Below are 23,035 nucleotides of genomic sequence, written 5' to 3'. Positions count from 1 at the left end.
GTTTCTGTTAAAGGTTAAAAAGTGGAAATAATTTCACAATTGTCCACAAATATCTTTTTGGAAAAATGGCGTCGAGCAAATATCTGACATGGATTACTGGGATATACCTTTCCAAAAGCTCCTCGGCCGAGCACAGCAACGAATTTAAAGTCCTCGACAACAGAACGGCTCCTGCAGAAGACAGAGCGGGGGGGAGTTAGTTCATCAGGAATTTTAAATTCAGCCAATTGACTTAAATAATCCAAAGAGTTTGTGTGTCGTTACTCATAGGAATGTCTTGAATGTATTTTCCACATTCTCCATGAGTTCTTACCAAATTCACAAGGTGTACTGGACTCCATTCACTATCTTATGCAAAGTTCAAAAGATCGAAGTGCTAATTCATTTTCAGAGGCACCAGAAATATATAATATCCAGACATCCTGATAATATTAGAATGTGTCAGAATGGAGTTAAAACTGTAAAGAAAGTACCTCATCTCTGTCGAAGGCGGCTGCGGAACGTCGAGCTCCTCTGGTTTGTCACATCTGTGAAACAAGATGTCACAATGTTACACTGCCAGACGATTTCACAATACAGTATGTCCTGACCTGACAGGTATCTTTATTGAAGTTCATTTTGTATTCGGGCTGTTCCTTATTGTACAGTATAAGATATGTCCTCACATGCAGTTTGTGTGAGCAGACGGCAAAGATAATTCCACTTAAGGCTTATTTTATACAATAGGAGACACATGTGATGAACGGGCTTGAGCTGTCATGCTGTGTTTAAAACTGAAACCCCAGTATACCATAACGCCGTTAATGTATGTGTGTGTGTTACGAGGACAGTTGGATGTAAATAGTTTTGCTCATTATCCATCTCTATTTCTCTGTCTAGTTAAATCTTCTATATTTTAGAATTTAAACTCCATCTAACCTAATAATCCAAATCTCCTTCAAGTCCACACACACATGCGTGCATATAAACAGCAGGAGTTGATTATTCAAATCACGCCGTTATAGCGAAGTGCCAGAAGATGCATACTCTACATAATTACTTGGAAGTTTGCATGCAAGGTATTATCCCATTAGCCTGACAGAAATGATGATTCTTGTTGATGATGCTGTGCATAGATTCTGTACAAATGGAGAGTTTGTTTTGTTGTCTTTCTTCCCTACCTCTGTAATGGGGGTGGACTCTTCCATTTCTGGGGAATGAGTATAAATGCTGTACGAACAGACACGAAGGGGTCTTCTCTTTCTGCTGCTGAACAGGAAGGGTCACTAGCAATCAGTGGTGCTGTTTTCGTTGTGCCTAAGGCCATTTTTACTTTTATTTCGAGTTTTTTTTCATTAGTACTGGTTTCGTTTTTTTTTTCTTTGTTTTATGTCTATTTCACTGAATTTTTGGAATAATTTTGGTTCAAAAATGCTGTCTTGAATTTCTGGACTCCAAAGACAAAGTAAAATCAATTTTTCCATCCCAATGTTGCCGACTGTATTAAGAATTCTTGTTGAAAAAGCCAGTATTGATGATTGAAATTAGGAGACCCAGATTCGGCAATTTTAACACTTTATTAAATACACCACGGGAAGTGGTGGTGGCAGTTTGTGGTTTCCTCAGAGAAAGATGTGCATTTGCACCTCACATTTTTGGCTTTTGCTGTCTTCCCTCACTCCCTGGTGGCCGCTCCCGGACCCACAACCTGAAAAAGAAGACCTTAGTATTTCTATCTGCACAATAGTTGCTTCTGTCAATGGACATTACCTGCCTCGATTTCTGGTCGGTTGGCGCGGAGCCAGTCCGAGTCTTGCCCGGCCCGAAACGGCTACCGGCCTCAGAGCTGCCACAGATGAAGTAGTCCTGTAGCCGGCAGCTCACTTACCTATGAGTGGTTCATGGTGTTGCTGCTACCTGACGAGACAGAAGCCCGATACTACTAAGTGCTGCTGTATTGTCTTCGAAATCGAATATTGATATTTATTGTGTGTACAGGCTTCTGAAGTCTGTTTGCTGCTACCGTGCATTTGTTCACAGGAAGGGGAAATGTAGTTTCTAATGGATAGCTTTTATTAGAGAATTTTGTCGTTTCTTTTGTTAGGGGATTTTAGTGTTTTATTCCCCCTGAATATTAAAGGCAGGTTTTAGTATGTTTTATTATATTTATTCCCATTGTGTACAGTTCCTCGTGGTGTCTTTGATAAAACTGCCCTAGCACAGTCTTCTTGCCCTGTGCATGTGAAATGAACCCTGTATAAATCAAGTTAAATGCCAAGTTAAGTGGCCTCCACCTGTGTTAAACTCTAGTGATTCACATGATTTCAGGATCAATTCAGCAGTTCCTGTAGGTTCCCTCTGCTTGCTGGTGCAAATCAAAGCAAAGACTCAACCGTGAGCACCAAGGAGCTTTCAAGAGAACTCGGGGACAAAGTTGATGAAAGGCACAGATCAGTGGATGGCTTTAAAAAATATCAAAGGCCATGAGTATTCCTTGGAGCCGGTCAAGATTATTATTAAGAAGTGGAAAGTGTGTGGCACCACCAAGACCCTGCCTAGATCAGGCCGTCCCTCCAAACTGGGTGAATGAGAAAGAAGGCTGAACTGAGAGGCTACCAAGAGGTCAATGGCAACTTTGCAAGAGCTCAGTGCTTTTATGGCCAAGACTGGTCTAATGGATGTGACAACAATATCCCAAGCACTAAACAAATCTGGCACGAAGGAAACTCAAGAAAGAATCCTGTTTTGGGAGATTCTGTTTTGTTTTGTGGTCTGAAAATGGCCTACACTGACACAACAAAATATACAAAGTTCAAGGGGGTGTAGACTTTCTAAAAGCACTGTATATATACATACATATGCACACAGTATATTCATAATGCCAGTTCAACATTGATTTGAAATGCTTTAGACTCTTCTAACAACAATCTGAACTCTGTAGTTGAACTATTCCACATTATTTACCGAAACAAAGAGCGTGTGGTGGAAGAGAGTTCTGGAGTCGGGAGGTCGAATCAGAATTGATTACGTGCTCGGGAGGGACAGCGCTACACAGAACTCAAAAGATTTTAGGCTAGCATGACACTGCTCCCCAAAAGTTTTAAGATAGAACAAAGCTTTTATACCCCCTCTGGGACATACCCTCATGGGGTTTTAACATATTATAATCAGTGTCTGAATGGTCATTTCTAATAACTAGCAGTGATTTCATTGGGATTCTAAACTAAGCCTTCCCATCTCATCAATATTATACTCATTACTCATGAATAATAATCATTCACCTCTAAATTGCCAGCATTGGAAGGTAATTTGCAGATAATACGTTGCAAGAAAGGAATGTGAAATGCTGAACTCCAAGTTAGGAGTAACAGCTCACCAAGGACAAAGGCAGGATAGGATGTTAATATGTTTCCCCCACACGTGTTCAAATAATTATTAAAGGTTGTACTAGTTAAACAGTCAGCATAGCTTTCTAAATTTCCAGGAGCATGCTTTGATATCCTCACCAATTACTCCCTGATGTAACAGCCTTTTCAAGTCAGATAATCTATACAGTAGATAGTTCAAGCTGTGAAAGCAATTTGCCAATTAAGAATGCACAGTGATGCCAAAACCAACAATTAAAGCTGACCTCCAATGGTGCTTTCTTCCTTAAGCTAGATATGTTACTTTCAAAGCCAAATATGCCCTCTGCTGTTCTGATTCTGCTATTAAACACTGAAAAATGTATCTTTTGCAGATACTGTACATGCACTATACATTTTGCCTCAATTGAAACAGAACAGAACCGAAGCAAAACAAAACTAAAGTTTGTAGAGATTTTGACTTATTTAAAGACAGCTCAGACTTGGATCTCTTACTGGTAACAAATAAAGCTTATTGATAAACTAAAACTAAAATTATGATGAAAGGAATGTGGAAAAACTTGGCTGCAGGATTTGAATGTGACATCCACATTAAAATGAGAAAAATGGTGAAAGGAGCTATTTCTTCCATAAAATTATTAACATTAAAATGTAGCAGCAGCATTTGTATCTCATACCCTTCTTCTGATTGAGGCTGTGCTTTTGGTTCCTCTATCTTTAAATTCAGGTGATACATATATTTCTCACATGATATCTAGGCCTGGTTGTACCCGCCGGCTATTTCCCAGGTTATAGCTGATATGATGACATTTTGCTGATTATCAATGTTTAAAACTCTCTTCTAGAAAGGTCACCTCAGGACTTTATATTCCTTGCGTTCCAGGACGACTGATCTCACTTAATAATCTCTTTCACTAAAGAGGATCTCCAGAGGATTCCTGATATTCCTTTCAGTACATTCGATTCAATGGTAAAGCTTTGGTTTTATATGTCCTACATTAGTGCCGTTGTGATGTTACATTATAATTAAAACATGTCTGTATTATCATATACATAGTGTTAAAGATTCATAACATTTTATTTATTTGCCTATTTCAAACGATTAAGTAGGAGGGATCACAAATCCATCCCAAGTGGCAGCAACTAATAAAAGACTACAGAAAGTGTTCTCTCAGTCAAGGAGGATGCACAAAATAATGATTGATGGGACGTGAATAAATGTCATTCTTGTGCTTTTGGAAAAACATGCGATTAGTTGAAAAACATATGAGATTGATCTGTGCAGTGTTTACATTTGACATTTTCTTATATATTTGTTTTTGTTACAAGTTATCAAGGGATTTTATAGATGTGGTGGTCACTATACAGTGGCAAGAAAACCCTTTATGAACCCTTTGGAATTACCTTACTTTAATTTTCCACACTGCACTGTCAATGTTTAAATGATGTATTCAATATAGACACGACAAATACAATGATGTGTGTGTTATTTGTTTAAGCAGACTGTGTATGTCTACGGTTGTGACTTAGTGGAAGATCAGATCAAATCTGATGACAAATTTATGCAGAAATCCAGGTAATTCCAAAAGGTTCACATACTTTTTCTTGCCACAGTATATTATAAAGGACTATTATAACTGTATATATGAACCAGATGAGAATAATCATAGGACAAACAGAGACCTGAAACAGTCTAAGAGCACAATCAAGCCTGTGCCTATTTGCTCATTGTGCCACTTGAACTCTGTGGGGTTTACAGGAGTGGGAAACTCTCAGGGTGTGATCATTTTATGGTGGAACCCTTTAAATAAGACTGTACTTCCACACCAAATTACAGCATTTAGGAGTCAAACACCTGCTGACTTTTCCATTGGAACCGGTTTAGTGTTGAGGCTCAACGTTGTCGTACAAAGTTTGATTTGAAGTTCTAATAAACCCCTTCTGAATTGCTGCTGACCTTAAAATATGACACTAATTTTCGAATCTAACTAATATTCTAATAGACGATGTAGGATACCCCTCCATCATTAACATCCATTAACATCGTGGTCCCCCCTACATACGCCACTGGTCAGGACCTTTGTGGACTGATGGACTTCAGACTGCACATGACGGGGTGCTGCTGACTAGGACTAAGCCTGGGGCAACAATGTGTAAAACTAAGCGTCTGTCATTGTAAAAAATGGGTTTGAGAAATGCAGGTCTGCTTGACTATTTACAAAGTAATTCATGAATTTAGGCTAACGAACAGGTAGATTATTACTGTAATGTGAGAACTACAGATACACCTAGTATGCCAGCAATTGTGTTTAATACATCGCAGGGGGAAGCATTTCTAATTCACAACATGCTGTGTGCATGACATTGTAATGCATGTTCAATCTCCTCAGGAGCCCTATGGGAGTATTTTGGGGAGGCATCCTCAGCTCAACCAAGACTTACTGTTTGCACTTTGCATCTGGCTGACTTATGCCATTTCAATGTTCATTTCATGTCATTGTTCGGTGGACGTTTCAGAATATTTTATACTCTTATACTATGACGCTGTTAATAGCTTATCTGTTACCTTGTCAGTTCTTCAGGCTGTTTGTCATGTGTTACAGTTCCATATAGTTCCATCTAGTGGCCAAATATCATAATGCAATTGTGCTGTTCCAAACTTGTGTTATTCATTATAAGCTTTATTGACGCGAATGTTCATATGTATAGTTTAACCAAAGCATTGTTCATTCATGTTATATATAGCAAGATTCTTACAGCTCCTTCACAGTAACAAATCGCATCCGTATTGACTCAATACATTGTTCTCTCCATAACGGGACGATTCCGTATTGTAAGGGACGGGTGGCAACTCAAACACCGACTCACACTGTAAATAACCTGCAGCTGCATTAACTCACCCAGGACTGATCACGCTGCGTCATGACGTCACTGGCGTGCGTGTGCCGCGTCACTCGTATGTGGTTCTCTTTGGAGGTGAGTCGCGTTTCTATTTACTGAACATTTATACACACACGGGCTGTGACTCGATACTGAACACAATGCAAGCGACGAAACATAAAAACATAAACGTCTGAAACAAAACTAGTCATTCCCTATGATAAAGATCTAGGTATTTAAACATGTTTACATTCAAAATATGAGTCGTTTTTCAGCGCAATCTGCTCCTGTCCTCCTCCATGAAACAGTTTCACTGCTTGCCCTTTGTTGAGAAGCACTAGCTGCGATTCAACGCGATTAGAGCGACTATAATGTCAGACTGGACGCCGTTTCTCGACTCGTCGAGTGCGGCCAGCGACTCCGAGGCCCACGGCGGCCTCCCTCCTGCAGCGCCGAGGTATATAGCGCCTTCAGCGGCCCAATGTAAAGATCACTATTGCACAGCTCAATACTTGTGTATAATGACATGGATGAAGCGAGAAATGACACTTGACAATATAACTCAACATACAGTATGCACTTCTCCTCAGTTTCTCTCCATTCAGCACCAATATCCAGGGCCTCTTATGAGCTGATCCGCAGGCTGTAAAATGAGCAATGTGTCAAACTGCTGTGCAACGGGAGTCTTATTCCTCCCCTGCTGTCACAATCCCTGTTGATTGTTTGTGCGATGAGGGGAAGATATGAGCAACATGTCTAATGTGTGAATTACTGCCTTTTTAATGATCATTATCTGCAGCCCGAGACATCGTAAGAGGCGGCCTGATGGAGGGGTGTTGGAAGAGCGTAGGAAGGTCAGTGTCTGTGAGGAATTTCTGAATGTCCTGTAGCCTCCTATAGCATACAGTACAAACAGGGCCGCTCGGCCGTCTTGTTTCATTGTGAATGTGTGTGTAAAACATGTTCACTGGTTTCCCCTCTGAGGGTTTGTACTGCATTTGCAGAAATGTACACAGATAACAGATTGATCAGCAGCAGCAGCAATGAATAGTTTTCTCTGCAGGTCTATCAGATGAGTGACACCCATCTGTGTGCTCGTTGTCATTCCTCTTTATGGGTCTTCTCAGGTTTTTCATTTCACAGTTATAGTTTGGGAATCTTAAATTGAATCTGTTTTTCGGAGCTGAAATCAAACTCGGCTGTTGTGCCGACATTTGAAACTACCAAGCGCCAAAGCCGGTCATTGTAACCGACAGCTCTTTAGCAGCTGTGATATGACAATCAAAGGCAAACTATCGCATACAACTCGTACGTTTTATTCATGAACATCATATCCAACATCTGTATAGCACAACTGGATTATTTAAATTGATATATGATCCTAAAAAAATCATATTATTGCTCTGAATAACAAAGCACTTTTTCTAAACGTGCACACTGCAGTCAAAACATGAATAACCATACAGCCTACAATAAGCACAAAGCTCAAAAACGGCATACAATAAAGGAATGAAACAAGTGTTAACGTAAATATTGTTTATATAATAATCATGCTCAAAAGCAATATGTTCTAGTTGAAGAATAACTATTGCGTTTATCAAAACATAATTGTACACTAAAGTAAACAGTTGCAACACCATGTAAACTTTGTTTTCAACATACAGTGCTTGTATTCACTGTAGCTTTGTATTTCAAGAAACGATTGAGTATATTTTTAGCCTGCATACCTGACAGCTCGTACAGTCCACACAGGACAGTTTCTGCACTTTCCCTGCATGAGCTCGTACCTCACACTGCATTTTGACAGCCCTGTCCAGGTGAACACTTCTGCTCCACGAATGTATAGCATCGCAATAAATGCTCCTCTGCTGATAATGTCCCTGAATCATTATTTTGCGTGCGATGTGTCTGCGTTATTGCGCTCTGTACTACGTGCAGTAGCAATCGTGTTTTGATCAGTAGAGGAAAAACACTTGGTGCCATTTGGACCTGTGTTTCACTCACAATGTTTTCACAACACTGACACAAACCCATGAATGATCTGTCATTCCCAGTATCAATGATGTCCCCTGAATCAGTCATGTTCATATACACGGCATTTCCAAAAGGCGCTCTCTTCAGTCTCCGTTTCCAATCCATGTCTATTTGCAGGGTAATCACTGTATCCGCTCAATCTGACTACAATTGTAAGAACACACCTGTAATGCTGTACAATGCGTGTGTTTTTCAAGCACATGAAATACTGTAGACAGGTAGAGATCGCCTCTTGAGCGCCAGACTGACTGCATTGTAAAGGAAAGGCAGGATTATGTGTTATATTTGATTTCTTATGTATGTAAATGACTGGTCAGAATAACCCAATTTTGGCTATTCTAGGTAAATGTATTCTAGATAAACGTATTTATTTTAGCGTTTATGCAGCTAAAACGCTGTAGGCATGTTTAGGACATATAGTTAGGAAAAGTCAGGAATGGGTATGCGCTGTGTATTTAGGAACACAGTAATTCAAATTTGAATAACCAAATCGGTCAAATTGACCGGCTCGGCTCTTCTAGTGTTTAAACAACATTAAACCCCACAGCTGGAGAAAAACAACAGCATACAAATGTAGCTGCTTTAATGGGACACTTTAAATGTGTGCTTTTCCATTTCCTTCTCCTTCTCTTTCAAACAATCAACATGACAGAAGCGGAAGCGCCAGAAGGCAGACAGGACGGACCGTGGAGAGACCAGTGCTCAATCTGCACCATCCACACCGGACCTGTCCACCTCGGCCCCTGCTTTCTCCCCCTCTCCCTCTCCCTCCCCCTCCACTTTTCCCTCCCCCTACACCTCCACCTCTCCCTCTCCCTCCACCTCCACCTTTCCCTCCCCCTGTCCCTCCCCCTACACCTCCACCTCTCCCTCTCCCTCTCCCTCCACCTCCACCTTTCCCTCCCCCTGTCCCTCCCCCTACACCTCCACCTCTCCCTCTTCCTCTCCCTCCACCTCCACCTTTCCCTCCCCCTGCCCCTACACCTCCACCTCTCCCTCCACCTCCACCTTTCCCTGCCCCTCCCCCTACACCTCCACCTCTCCCTCTCCCTCCACCTCCACCTTTCCCTCCCCCTGTCCCTCCCCCTACACCTCCACCTCTCCCTTCACCTCCACTTTTCCCTCCCCCTGTCCCTCCCCCTACACCTCCACCTCTCCCTCTCCCTCTCCCTCCACCTCCACCTTTCCCTCCCCCTGTCCCTCCCCCTACACCTCCACCTCTCCCTCTTCCTCTCCCTCCACCTCCACCTTTCCCTCCCCCTCTCCCTCCACCTCCACCTTTCCCTCCCCCTGCCCCTCCCCCTACCCCTCCACCTCTCCCTCTCCCTCCACCTCCACATCTCCCTCTTTCTCACCCTCTCACTCCCTCTCTCCCTCCCTCTTTCCCTCCTACTCTCTGTCTCCCTCTCTCTTGCCCTCTTTCTCTGATTTCTTCCACAGGAGCAGCGATCCCCTCCTGGTGGAAGTAGGACAAGCGGAGGAGGTTGAAGATGATGAAGATGTGGTGTTTGTGGCAGTGGTGCGCGCTGCTCAGACGGAGGAAGAGCGTCTGCAGGTCAGTGGCGTTGCTGCAGGCGCTGTGATGCTTGTGGCCGCTACACAGGTCCTGTCAGTGCTGCCATCCTCAGTACCTGGCTCAGCAATTCAGTGCCCCTTCTGGTGGCGCTGAGAACAACTCAGTTTCGTGCTGTAGCGCTTGCTGATGTATGTGTTGTTTTCCACAGCTGGACAGAGAGCAGCAGCAGCAGAGCAGCTCTCAGAGCGCACAACCCGGACAGGACCCCCCTACCTCGCCTGTCTCCTCCCGCCCCTCCTCTCAGGTTAGTGTGGACCCTTCATCAGAAGGCGATGCGCCAGAGGCTGGGGAACATGAGGACTATCTCCTGGTCACTGTGGGAGCTGACGGACAGGAGCTGGAGGGTCATGATCAGTATCTCCTGGTCACAGTGGGAGCTGACGGACAGGAGCTGGGAGGTCATGATCAGTATCTCCTGGTTCCTGTAGCAAATGATGGAGAGGATCCTGGGGTACAGGAGTGGGAATTCCTGCCCGTGGGTAAGAAGTGGTTTCTCAGCAGGTGGTTTAGGCCAGAGATGTGTCTGAGTCAGACAGATGTTTTAGAGCAGGGTCCCCGCAGATTTGTAGTTTATTCTTGTTTTATGGGTAATTTCAGATATTGCTGTGTGCTGTTTTTCGCTTTGCTTTACAAACCCGCAGTGCTTTAAACCAGGCTTTGTGCTCTTGTTCCTGCTCAGACGACGATCTGGAACCTGGTGGTGCCTTTGGAGACGAGGGACTGAACGCATCGCAGATTGAACTCCTGCCCACCAAGCGGTTCGATCCGGCCCACAGTGGAGGGAAGACAGCGTGAGTTGCCCTCCTAGAGCCTATTGCTGAGTCAGAGCAAGTTCTCCTCACCGTGGGTCTCTAGACGCAGTGAAATCTAATGAAACTCACTTCCAGGCATCTGTTTCTAGAGGCAGAGTTGTGAGACCAGTGACCTGGGAGTCCCTGTTTGTAGATGTTGCTCCAAAATACAATCTCAGCTTAGACTGACCTAAGAGAGCATCGCAATAATGTAGTTATAAGCTTATATGGGCACATTTCTCTGGTCCCAATCTAATATGCTGGAATTAATATACACACAGTTCTACCAAGTATGTGTTGTACGTAATTAAGCAGAGTTTGGTCCCCTGACTGAGCTGTGTCCAATACTGTTCTGTATTTCAGATGTCAAGTGTGCCTGATGGACTTCGACGAGGACGAGGAGCTGAGGACCCTGCCCTGCCTACACGACTACCACGTGCAGTGCGTGGATCGCTGGCTAGAGGTGAGCCCTCCCTTCATTCCTAGACTGTCTGTGTGGTTGGATACAGAGTACTGGGATTGATTTCACTGCAACTGTACTTCACGGTAGAGCGTGCCTTAAAAATACGATGACTCTCTGCCAGGGGATAAAATTAACTATTTTGGCCACTAGCCACTGTGTCTGGTAGAAGGAAAAGACTTACCAGCCTCTTGGTATTTTTACCAGCCAAAGGAAAACCTCAGCAAAAATGCAAGAGGGTGCGTAAATGTGTGGTGAACATGTTAAGACGTTGCATTTATTCAGGTAATTAACCAATCACCATAACAAAAGCTAATTGCACAACTGTATAGACTAGACAGGTGTGTTTGTGAGGGAAAAGGATCTGGATAGAAAAAGATGCTCCCACACAGTTTCTATTTGCAAGTGTTATAAGATCTTTGATCAAATCATTGCATTGTTTTGAATTATAACACTTGCTAGTAGAGGCAGGAGCATCGTTTTCAAATGAATCAATCACATGTGCAATAACATGGTAGCTAATGGGGATCTGTATAAACGCACTAAACCAACACATGAGAAGGGGTGTTATATGGTGACACATTATTGCTCTTCATACTCCTCTTCCTCTTCAGTGCTACTCCCTTCTCTGGGTTTCTGCACGTCATTAAAAGGATTTCATTGGATTGGCTAGATATTCATAGAGTCACGGTCTGTGGCTGGGTAAAAAATATATCATCTCTAGGAATGATGACAGACAGTGATGTTGTTTCCAGTGGTCAATACCGCACGCCAGCAAAGACGCACTGTAAACAAACCGCACGTTTCTCTTCAGCAGAATCTCCGCTACGCAGCAGAAAATGCGTGTCTCTATCGCAAATCGTTTCAACACAAATGAATACGTTGTAATTGATGCAATTGATGAATACTTCTCTAACACAACCACTTTGTTAAATAAATATCTACATTATTAGAAGCCGTATGGAAATGGCATAATAATAGCAGACCTGTCAACTCGCACGCATCGTGTCAGACTCTTGTATTATTGTTTCCCAACATTATCACAACTGTTTATTGTCACAATTTCAAATTAACTATAAAGGTTCTGACTATTTGCTTCATAATGGAATATTTTGCAATTACAGATGTAAATGACTGACCAATAAGTTTTTATTTTAAATTTTTTATACATTTTCATCAATTGCAGTTTTGCAATGTGAGCTGCAATGAAAATGCCTTAACATTAGCGTCCTTGTGGCAATGTTTTCCGGTCACAACCGCGAAATACAAAATGTATAAGAACTATCTATAGCTAATTTATACAATATACTTGTCTAAACGATTGACTTTTCCTCTCCACACCACACTCACACTGACGCTCTGCGTTCAGAAACACAACTGTGCTTTCGAGTTCCAGTGAGTACAGAATAAAGAGCAATAGCTGGCTGTGTGTGTATTCATGTGTTTGTTGCTCCTCTTTCCTTTTCTGTCATATTATAATTCTGAAACACTTTGATCCAGGTAATTAAAAAGTTTGGCGGGTGGCGGGTTTTATTCACTGCTCTCTGCACAGGATGACACTACTAATTTTGTTTTGATTGATTTCTTCTCCTCCAGGACAACACATCCTGCCCCATTTGCCGATGGGATGTCAGATCAGCCTTCGAGTGACCAGTGAAGAGGCCCCCCCACCTCACGGCAAGAAATGTGAGTGTTCCCCCTTGTTCTGACAGCTGTATATATGTCTGTACATAGTATTATATTGTTTTGTTTCTTTACACTACACTTTACTACTGCAGCGGATCCCGCTAACTTCCAGTGCAGGACTCCTTCTGCTATAAACGAATCTGAAGAGAAGCAGCGAGAATGAGCTCCACCTTTTCTTATATAACAGGCCTTGGAAAGAGAAGTCTGTAAGTAAACTGTCGTTTTTAAATAATTATAGCCTGTTTTCACTGATTCAAGTGCTGTTTCACGTTAGTTTCACATTTTAATGTTTATTTAGTGTGTATGGTTACCATGACAATACATGAATTTATGCTGAGGACCGTTATAGGAAGTGTTAGCGCAATAGCCGTCTGTCATTCAAATTAGCTGACGTTTTTTTGTAATGTCTATATTTTTATATTTTACGATGTTCTATGCATATGATTGCCTTGTATATGCAAACAGTTGTATATTGATTTATTTTAATACTCTTTAAAACAAAGTGACAGTAAAAGTGGTTTTGAAGTTAATTTTGTTTTGATTGAATTCTTTTCCTCCAGGACAACACATCCTGCCCCATTTGCCTATGGGACGTCAGATCAGCCTTCGAGTGACCGGTGAAGAGGCCCCCCCACCTCACAACAAGAAATGTGAGTGTTCCCCATACACGGACATTGAAATCGTGCACATCTCAGAACACTTATTGCACTTAAACATACACTGTGCATGTTGGAACCATAGATTAAGTAATCAATACAAAAGTAAATAGTGCACTGTGCACATTGAAATAACAGCAACAACTAATAAACACTTTAGGTAAAAGACACCCACACCAAGAACCCTGGGCACTGCTGAGACATTGGAAGAGGCAGTCAGCCTGCTACGGCAGCACTTCACCGGGAGACAGCGGGTGCTCCTTCGGTGATACAAGCTACGGAAACGGCATCAGCGGCCGGGTGAGTCCATTCAAAGCTACGTGACTAACCTCAGGGATGTGGCTAGATCGTGCCACTACGGGGTGCTTCGGACCAGATCGTACGCGATCAGCTTATCATCAGGGATAATTCAGCCAGTATATGCTGCACCCTAGATCTCCAACTTGGCCATCGCCACAAAGAAGTCCGGGGGGCTCCGCATCTGTGTTGATCTGCGCTCTGTCATCAAGGCAGTCATCCCAGACAGATACCCTTTGCCCACAGCGGAGGAGTAAGCTCGACTTGCATCAGGGCTATCTCCAGGTGCCCCTCCACCTGGCCAGCCGAGATCTCACAGCTCTTGTCACACACGCAAGGTGTTCAGGTATACACGAATGCCCTTTGGGCTTAGCTCTGCCCCCAGCTGTTTCCAGAAGGTGATGACCACTGTCCTGGCAGGGATCCAAGGGGTCGCAGTGTTTCTGGATGACATTCTGGTCCATGCCCCTGACCTCTCTGCCCACAATGAACATCTCCACTGGCTTTTCACCGCTCTCCAGGAAGACCATCTGACGCTCAATGGGGAGATGTGTACATTTGCAGCACCAGCCATTGACTTTGTGGGTTTTCAACTGACTGCCAAAGGGATTGTGCCTCTCATGTGAAACATAGAGGCAATCCACAACATCCCAGAACCCACCTCTGCCTCCCAAGTGGCCTCGTTCCTGTGGATTACTGCCTTCTACCTCCGATTTCTGCCTCAATATTCCCAGACTACAGCACCCCTTCGCCAGCTCCTTAAGAAGGAGGAGCCGTGGAACTGGACCTCAGCCTGCACGGCAGCGGTCTGTGCGCTCAAAGCACAGCTCACCATGCCTCCTGTCCTGGCCCATTTTGACCCATTCAGCCCTACTGTGGTCTCATGTGACGCCTCAGCTGGGGTGGTGGGAGCAGTTCTGTCTCTGCCGCAGGATGGAGGGGAACGACCAATAGCCTTCGCCTCCAAGGCCCTGACCCCCACGAAGCAGCGCTATTCTGTTGGCGAGGGAGAGGCCCTTGCCTGCATCTGAGCCTGCGAAAGAGGAGCTGAAAAGTGAATCAGAGAGGGACCCTGTCCTGACAGCTCTCCACACCTACATACGCACAGGATGGCCAGGAGGAGCTGGCTCCGTTTGCAAGGGTGAGATATCTGTGTCTCCAGGGGGCTGTGCACTGTTGTTCCAGGCAGCTTGTGTGCGCGTGTCCTCACAATCAAGCAGAGATCAAGAGATCTGATGTGGTGGCCAGGCATTGACCAGGATATTGAGGCTATGGTCAGGGACTGCACACCACGTCTGCTCCGTGGAAAACTGGACCGCCTGTCCAGGCCCCAATGCAGCCCCTCACGTTGCCGTCCCGCCCGTGGGAACACCTACAACTCTGCGGGGAGATTCATGGCCAGGCAGAACCTCACCACCAACGCTTCCTACTGGTGGTGTACGAGCTTCACTCAAAGTGATGAGAGGATAAGAGGTCAGGAATGTTTGGAAATGACGACTGGTTGCTCCTGTGTGATTTATAATGTCAGTTGTGTGTGCTGTGTCAGCTGCACTGATAACTGAAATTCATATTGTTTCCACATCAAGCAACATCATTAATTAGTATTGCTGTTGAGTGAGAAAAACACACGATTTCCATTGCCAATCGTTTAATCCTAGGAGATCTGTTTTATTGCAGTCAAATCAGTGGATTTACACTTTGAGACATTTTGAAGTTAATTTTGTTTTGATTTCTTCTCCTCCAGGACAACACATCCTGCCCCATTTGCCGATGGGATGTCAGATCAGCCTTCGAGTGACCAGTGAAGAGGCCCCCCACCTCACGGCAAGAAATGTGAGTGTTCCCCCTTGTTCTGACAGCTGTATATATGTCTGTACATAGTATTATATTGTTTTGTTTCTTTACACTACACTTTACTACTGCAGCGGATCCCGCTAACTTCCAGTGCAGGACTCCTTCTGCTATAAACAAATCTGAAGAGAAGCAGCGAGAATGAGCTCCACCTTTTCTTATATAACAGGCCTTGGAAAGAGAAGTCTGTAAGTAAACTGTCGTTTTTAAATAATTATAGCCTGTTTTCACTGATTCAAGTGCTGTTTCACGTTAGTTTCACATTTTAATGTTTATTTAGTGTGTATGGTTACCATGACAATACATGAATTTATGCTGAGGACCGTTATAGGAAGTGTTAGCGCAATAGCCGTCTGTCATTCAAATTAGCTGACGTTTTTTTGTAATGTCTATATTTTTATATTTTACGATGTTCTATGCATATGATTGCCTTGTATATGCAAACAGTTGTATATTGATTTATTTTAATACTATTTAAAACAAAGTGACAGTAAAAGTGGTTTTGAAGTTAATTTTGTTTTGATTGAATTCTTTTCCTCCAGGACAACACATCCTGCCCCATTTGCCTATGGGACGTCAGATCAGCCTTCGAGTGACCGGTGAAGAGGCCCCCCCACCTCACAACAAGAAATGTGAGTGTTCCCCATACACGGACATTGAAATCGTGCACATCTCAGAACACTTATTGCACTTAAACATACACTGTGCATGTTGGAACCATAGATTAAGTAATCAATACAAAAGTAAATAGTGCACTGTGCACATTGAAATAACAGCAACAACTAATAAACACTTTAGGTAAAAGACACCCACACCAAGAACCCTGGGCACTGCTGAGACATTGGAAGAGGCAGTCAGCCTGCTACGGCAGCACTTCACCGGGAGACAGCGGGTGCTCCTTCGGTGATACAAGCTACGGAAACGGCATCAGCGGCCGGGTGAGTCCATTCAAAGCTACGTGACTAACCTCAGGGATGTGGCTAGATCGTGCCACTACGGGGTGCTTCGGACCAGATCGTACGCGATCAGCTTATCATCAGGGATAATTCAGCCAGTATATGCTGCACCCTAGATCTCCAACTTGGCCATCGCCACAAAGAAGTCCGGGGGGCTCCGCATCTGTGTTGATCTGCGCTCTGTCATCAAGGCAGTCATCCCAGACAGATACCCTTTGCCCACAGCGGAGGAGTAAGCTCGACTTGCGTCAGGGCTATCTCCAGGTGCCCCTCCACCTGGCCAGCCGAGATCTCACAGCTCTTGTCACACACGCAATCCACAACATCCCAGAACCCACCTCTGCCTCCCAAGTGGCCTCGTTCCTGTGGATTACTGCCTTCTACCTCCGATTTCTGCCTCAATATTCCCAGACTACAGCACCCCTTCGCCAGCTCCTTAAGAAGGAGGAGCCGTGGAACTGGACCCCAGCCTGCACGGCAGCGGTCTGTGCGCTCAAAGCACAGCTCACCACGCCTCCTGTCCTGGCCCATTTTGACCCATTCAGCCCTACTGTGGTCTCATGTGACGCCTCAGCTGGGGTGGTGGGAGCAGTTCTGTCTCTGCCGCAGGATGGAGGGGAACGACCAATAGCCTTCGCCTCCAAGGCCCTGACCCCCACGGAGCAGCGCTATTCTGTTGGCGAGGGAGAGGCCCTTGCCTGCATCTGAGCCTGCGAAAGAGGAGCTGAAAAGTGAATCAGAGAGGGACCCTGTCCTGACAGCTCTCCACACCTACATACGCACAGGATGGCCAGGAGGAGCTGGCTCCGTTTGCAAGGGTGAGATATCTGTGTCTCCAGGGGGCTGTGCACTGTTGTTCCAGGCAGCTTGTGTGCGCGTGTCCTCACAATCAAGCAGAGATCAAGAGACCTGATGTGGTGGCCAGGCATTGACCAGGATATTGAGGCTATGGTCAGGGACTGCACACCACGTCTGCTCCGTGGAAAACTGGACCGCCTGTCCAGGCCCCAATGCAGCCCCTCACGTTGCCGTCCCGCCCGTGGGAACACCTACAACTCTGCGGGGAGATTCATGGCCAGGCAGAACCTCACCACCAACGCTTCCTACTGGTGGTGTACGAGCTTCACTCAAAGTGATGAGAGGATAAGAGGTCAGGAATGTTTGGAAATGACGACTGGTTGCTCCTGTGTGATTTATAATGTCAGTTGTGTGTGCTGTGTCAGCTGCACTGATAACTGAAATTCATATTGTTTCCACATCAAGCAACATCATTAATTAGTATTGCTGTTGAGTGAGAAAAACACACGATTTCCATTGCCAATCGTTTAATCCTAGGAGATCTGTTTTATTGCAGTCAAATCAGTGGATTTACACTTTGAGACATTTTGAAGTTAATTTTGTTTTGATTTCTTCTCCTCCAGGACAACACATCCTGCCCCATTTGCCGATGGGATGTCAGATCAGCCTTCGAGTGACCAGTGAAGAGGCCCCCCACCTCACGGCAAGAAATGTGAGTGTTCCCCCTTGTTCTGACAGCTGTATATATGTCTGTACATAGTATTATATTGTTTTGTTTCTTTACACTACACTTTACTACTGCAGCGGATCCCGCTAACTTCCAGTGCAGGACTCCTTCTGCTATAAACAAATCTGAAGAGAAGCAGCGAGAATGAGCTCCACCTTTTCTTATATAACAGGCCTTGGAAAGAGAAGTCTGTAAGTAAACTGTCGTTTTTAAATAATTATAGCCTGTTTTCACTGATTCAAGTGCTGTTTCACGTTAGTTTCACATTTTAATGTTTATTTAGTGTGTATGGTTACCATGACAATACATGAATTTATGCTGAGGACCGTTATAGGAAGTGTTAGCGCAATAGCCGTCTGTCATTCAAATTAGCTGACGTTTTTTTGTAATGTCTATATTTTTATATTTTACGATGTTCTATGCATATGATTGCCTTGTATATGCAAACAGTTGTATATTGATTTATTTTAATACTATTTAAAACAAAGTGACAGTAAAAGTGGTTTTGAAGTTAATTTTGTTTTGATTGAATTCTTTTCCTCCAGGACAACACATCCTGCCCCATTTGCCTATGGGACGTCAGATCAGCCTTCGAGTGACCGGTGAAGAGGCCCCCCCACCTCACAACAAGAAATGTGAGTGTTCCCCATACACGGACATTGAAATCGTGCACATCTCAGAACACTTATTGCACTTAAACATACACTGTGCATGTTGGAACCATAGATTAAGTAATCAATACAAAAGTAAATAGTGCACTGTGCACATTGAAATAACAGCAACAACTAATAAACACTTTAGGTAAAAGACACCCACACCAAGAACCCTGGGCACTGCTGAGACATTGGAAGAGGCAGTCAGCCTGCTACGGCAGCACTTCACCGGGAGACAGCGGGTGCTCCTTCGGTGATACAAGCTACGGAAACGGCATCAGCGGCCGGGTGAGTCCATTCAAAGCTACGTGACTAACCTCAGGGATGTGGCTAGATCGTGCCACTACGGGGTGCTTCGGACCAGATCGTACGCGATCAGCTTATCATCAGGGATAATTCAGCCAGTATATGCTGCACCCTAGATCTCCAACTTGGCCATCGCCACAAAGAAGTCCGGGGGGCTCCGCATCTGTGTTGATCTGCGCTCTGTCATCAAGGCAGTCATCCCAGACAGATACCCTTTGCCCACAGCGGAGGAGTAAGCTCGACTTGCGTCAGGGCTATCTCCAGGTGCCCCTCCACCTGGCCAGCCGAGATCTCACAGCTCTTGTCACACACGCAATCCACAACATCCCAGAACCCACCTCTGCCTCCCAAGTGGCCTCGTTCCTGTGGATTACTGCCTTCTACCTCCGATTTCTGCCTCAATATTCCCAGACTACAGCACCCCTTCGCCAGCTCCTTAAGAAGGAGGAGCCGTGGAACTGGACCCCAGCCTGCACGGCAGCGGTCTGTGCGCTCAAAGCACAGCTCACCACGCCTCCTGTCCTGGCCCATTTTGACCCATTCAGCCCTACTGTGGTCTCATTTGACGCCTCAGCTGGGGTGGTGGGAGCAGTTCTGTCTCTGCCGCAGGATGGAGGGGAACGACCAATAGCCTTCGCCTCCAAGGCCCTGACCCCCACGAAGCAGCGCTATTCTGTTGGCGAGGGAGAGGCCCTTGCCTGCATCTGAGCCTGCGAAAGAGGAGCTGAAAAGTGAATCAGAGAGGGACCCTGTCCTGACAGCTCTCCACACCTACATACGCACAGGATGGCCAGGAGGAGCTGGCTCCGTTTGCAAGGGTGAGATATCTGTGTCTCCAGGGGGCTGTGCACTGTTGTTCCAGGCAGCTTGTGTGCGCGTGTCCTCACAATCAAGCAGAGATCAAGAGACCTGATGTGGTGGCCAGGCATTGACCAGGATATTGAGGCTATGGTCAGGGACTGCACACCACGTCTGCTCCGTGGAAAACTGGACCGCCTGTCCAGGCCCCAATGCAGCCCCTCACGTTGCCGTCCCGCCCGTGGGAACACCTACAACTCTGCGGGGAGATTCATGGCCAGGCAGAACCTCACCACCAACGCTTCCTACTGGTGGTGTACGAGCTTCACTCAAAGTGATGAGAGGATAAGAGGTCAGGAATGTTTGGAAATGACGACTGGTTGCTCCTGTGTGATTTATAATGTCAGTTGTGTGTGCTGTGTCAGCTGCACTGATAACTGAAATTCATATTGTTTCCACATCAAGCAACATCATTAATTAGTATTGCTGTTGAGTGAGAAAAACACACGATTTCCATTGCCAATCGTTTAATCCTAGGAGATCTGTTTTATTGCAGTCAAATCAGTGGATTTACACTTTGAGACATTTTGAAGTTAATTTTGTTTTGATTTCTTCTCCTCCAGGACAACACATCCTGCCCCATTTGCCGATGGGATGTCAGATCAGCCTTCGAGTGACCAGTGAAGAGGCCCCCCCACCTCACGGCAAGAAATGTGAGTGTTCCCCCTTGTTCTGACAGCTGTATATATGTCTGTACATAGTATTATATTGTTTTGTTTCTTTACACTACACTTTACTACTGCAGCGGATCCCGCTAACTTCCAGTGCAGGACTCCTTCTGCTATAAACGAATCTGAAGAGAAGCAGCGAGAATGAGCTCCACCTTTTCTTATATAACAGGCCTTGGAAAGAGAAGTCTGTAAGTAAACTGTCGTTTTTAAATAATTATAGCCTGTTTTCACTGATTCAAGTGCTGTTTCACGTTAGTTTCACATTTTAATGTTTATTTAGTGTGTATGGTTACCATGACAATACATGAATTTATGCTGAGGACCGTTATAGGAAGTGTTAGCGCAATAGCCGTCTGTCATTCAAATTAGCTGACGTTTTTTTGTAATGTCTATATTTTTATATTTTACGATGTTCTATGCAGATGATTGCCTTGTATATGCAAACAGTTGTATATTGATTTATTTTAATACTATTTAAAACAAAGTGACAGTAAAAGTGGTTTTGAAGTTAATTTTGTTTTGATTGAATTCTTTTCCTCCAGGACAACACATCCTGCCCCATTTGCCTATGGGACGTCAGATCAGCCTTCGAGTGACCGGTGAAGAGGCCCCCCCACCTCACAACAAGAAATGTGAGTGTTCCCCATACACGGACATTGAAATCGTGCACATCTCAGAACACTTATTGCACTTAAACATACACTGTGCATGTTGGAACCATAGATTAAGTAATCAATACAAAAGTAAATAGTGCACTGTGCACATTGAAATAACAGCAACAACTAATAAACACTTTAGGTAAAAGACACCCACACCAAGAACCCTGGGCACTGCTGAGACATTGGAAGAGGCAGTCAGCCTGCTACGGCAGCACTTCACCGGGAGACAGCGGGTGCTCCTTCGGTGATACAAGCTACGGAAACGGCATCAGCGGCCGGGTGAGTCCATTCAAAGCTACGTGACTAACCTCAGGGATGTGGCTAGATCGTGCCACTACGGGGTGCTTCGGACCAGATCGTACGCGATCAGCTTATCATCAGGGATAATTCAGCCAGTATATGCTGCACCCTAGATCTCCAACTTGGCCATCGCCACAAAGAAGTCCGGGGGGCTCCGCATCTGTGTTGATCTGCGCTCTGTCATCAAGGCAGTCATCCCAGACAGATACCCTTTGCCCACAGCGGAGGAGTAAGCTCGACTTGCGTCAGGGCTATCTCCAGGTGCCCCTCCACCTGGCCAGCCGAGATCTCACAGCTCTTGTCACACACGCAAGGTGTTCAGGTATACACGAATGCCCTTTGGGCTTAGCTCTGCCCCCAGCTGTTTCCAGAAGGTGATGACCACTGTCCTGGCAGGGATCCAAGGGGTCGCAGTGTTTCTGGATGACATTCTGGTCCATGCCCCTGACCTCTCTGCCCACAATGAACATCTCCACTGGCTTTTCACCGCTCTCCAGGAAGACCATCTGACGCTCAATGGGGAGATGTGTACATTTGCAGCACCAGCCATTGACTTTGTGGGTTTTCAACTGACTGCCAAAGGGATTGTGCCTCTCATGTGAAACATAGAGGCAATCCACAACATCCCAGAACCCACCTCTGCCTCCCAAGTGGCCTCGTTCCTGTGGATTACTGCCTTCTACCTCCGATTTCTGCCTCAATATTCCCAGACTACAGCACCCCTTCGCCAGCTCCTTAAGAAGGAGGAGCCGTGGAACTGGACCCCAGCCTGCACGGCAGCGGTCTGTGTGCTCAAAGCACAGCTCACCACGCCTCCTGTCCTGGCCCATTTTGACCCATTCAGCCCTACTGTGGTCTCATGTGACGCCTCAGCTGGGGTGGTGGGAGCAGTTCTGTCTCTGCCGCAGGATGGAGGGGAACGACCAATAGCCTTCGCCTCCAAGGCCCTGACCCCCACGAAGCAGCGCTATTCTGTTGGCGAGGGAGAGGCCCTTGCCTGCATCTGAGCCTGCGAAAGAGGAGCTGAAAAGTGAATCAGAGAGGGACCCTGTCCTGACAGCTCTCCACACCTACATACGCACAGGATGGCCAGGAGGAGCTGGCTCCGTTTGCAAGGGTGAGATATCTGTGTCTCCAGGGGGCTGTGCACTGTTGTTCCAGGCAGCTTGTGTGCGCGTGTCCTCACAATCAAGCAGAGATCAAGAGACCTGATGTGGTGGCCAGGCATTGACCAGGATATTGAGGCTATGGTCAGGGACTGCACACCACGTCTGCTCCGTGGAAAACTGGACCGCCTGTCCAGGCCCCAATGCAGCCCCTCACGTTGCCGTCCCGCCCGTGGGAACACCTACAACTCTGCGGGGAGATTCATGGCCAGGCAGAACCTCACCACCAACGCTTCCTACTGGTGGTGTACGAGCTTCACTCAAAGTGATGAGAGGATAAGAGGTCAGGAATGTTTGGAAATGACGACTGGTTGCTCCTGTGTGATTTATAATGTCAGTTGTGTGTGCTGTGTCAGCTGCACTGAT

The sequence above is a fragment of the Amia ocellicauda genome, chromosome 11 (assembly GCF_036373705.1).
Source record: "Amia ocellicauda isolate fAmiCal2 chromosome 11, fAmiCal2.hap1, whole genome shotgun sequence".
Taxonomy (NCBI): domain Eukaryota; kingdom Metazoa; phylum Chordata; class Actinopteri; order Amiiformes; family Amiidae; genus Amia; species Amia ocellicauda.
The sequence above is the reverse complement of the archived record's forward strand: the minus strand, read 5'-3'. Positions refer to the sequence as shown.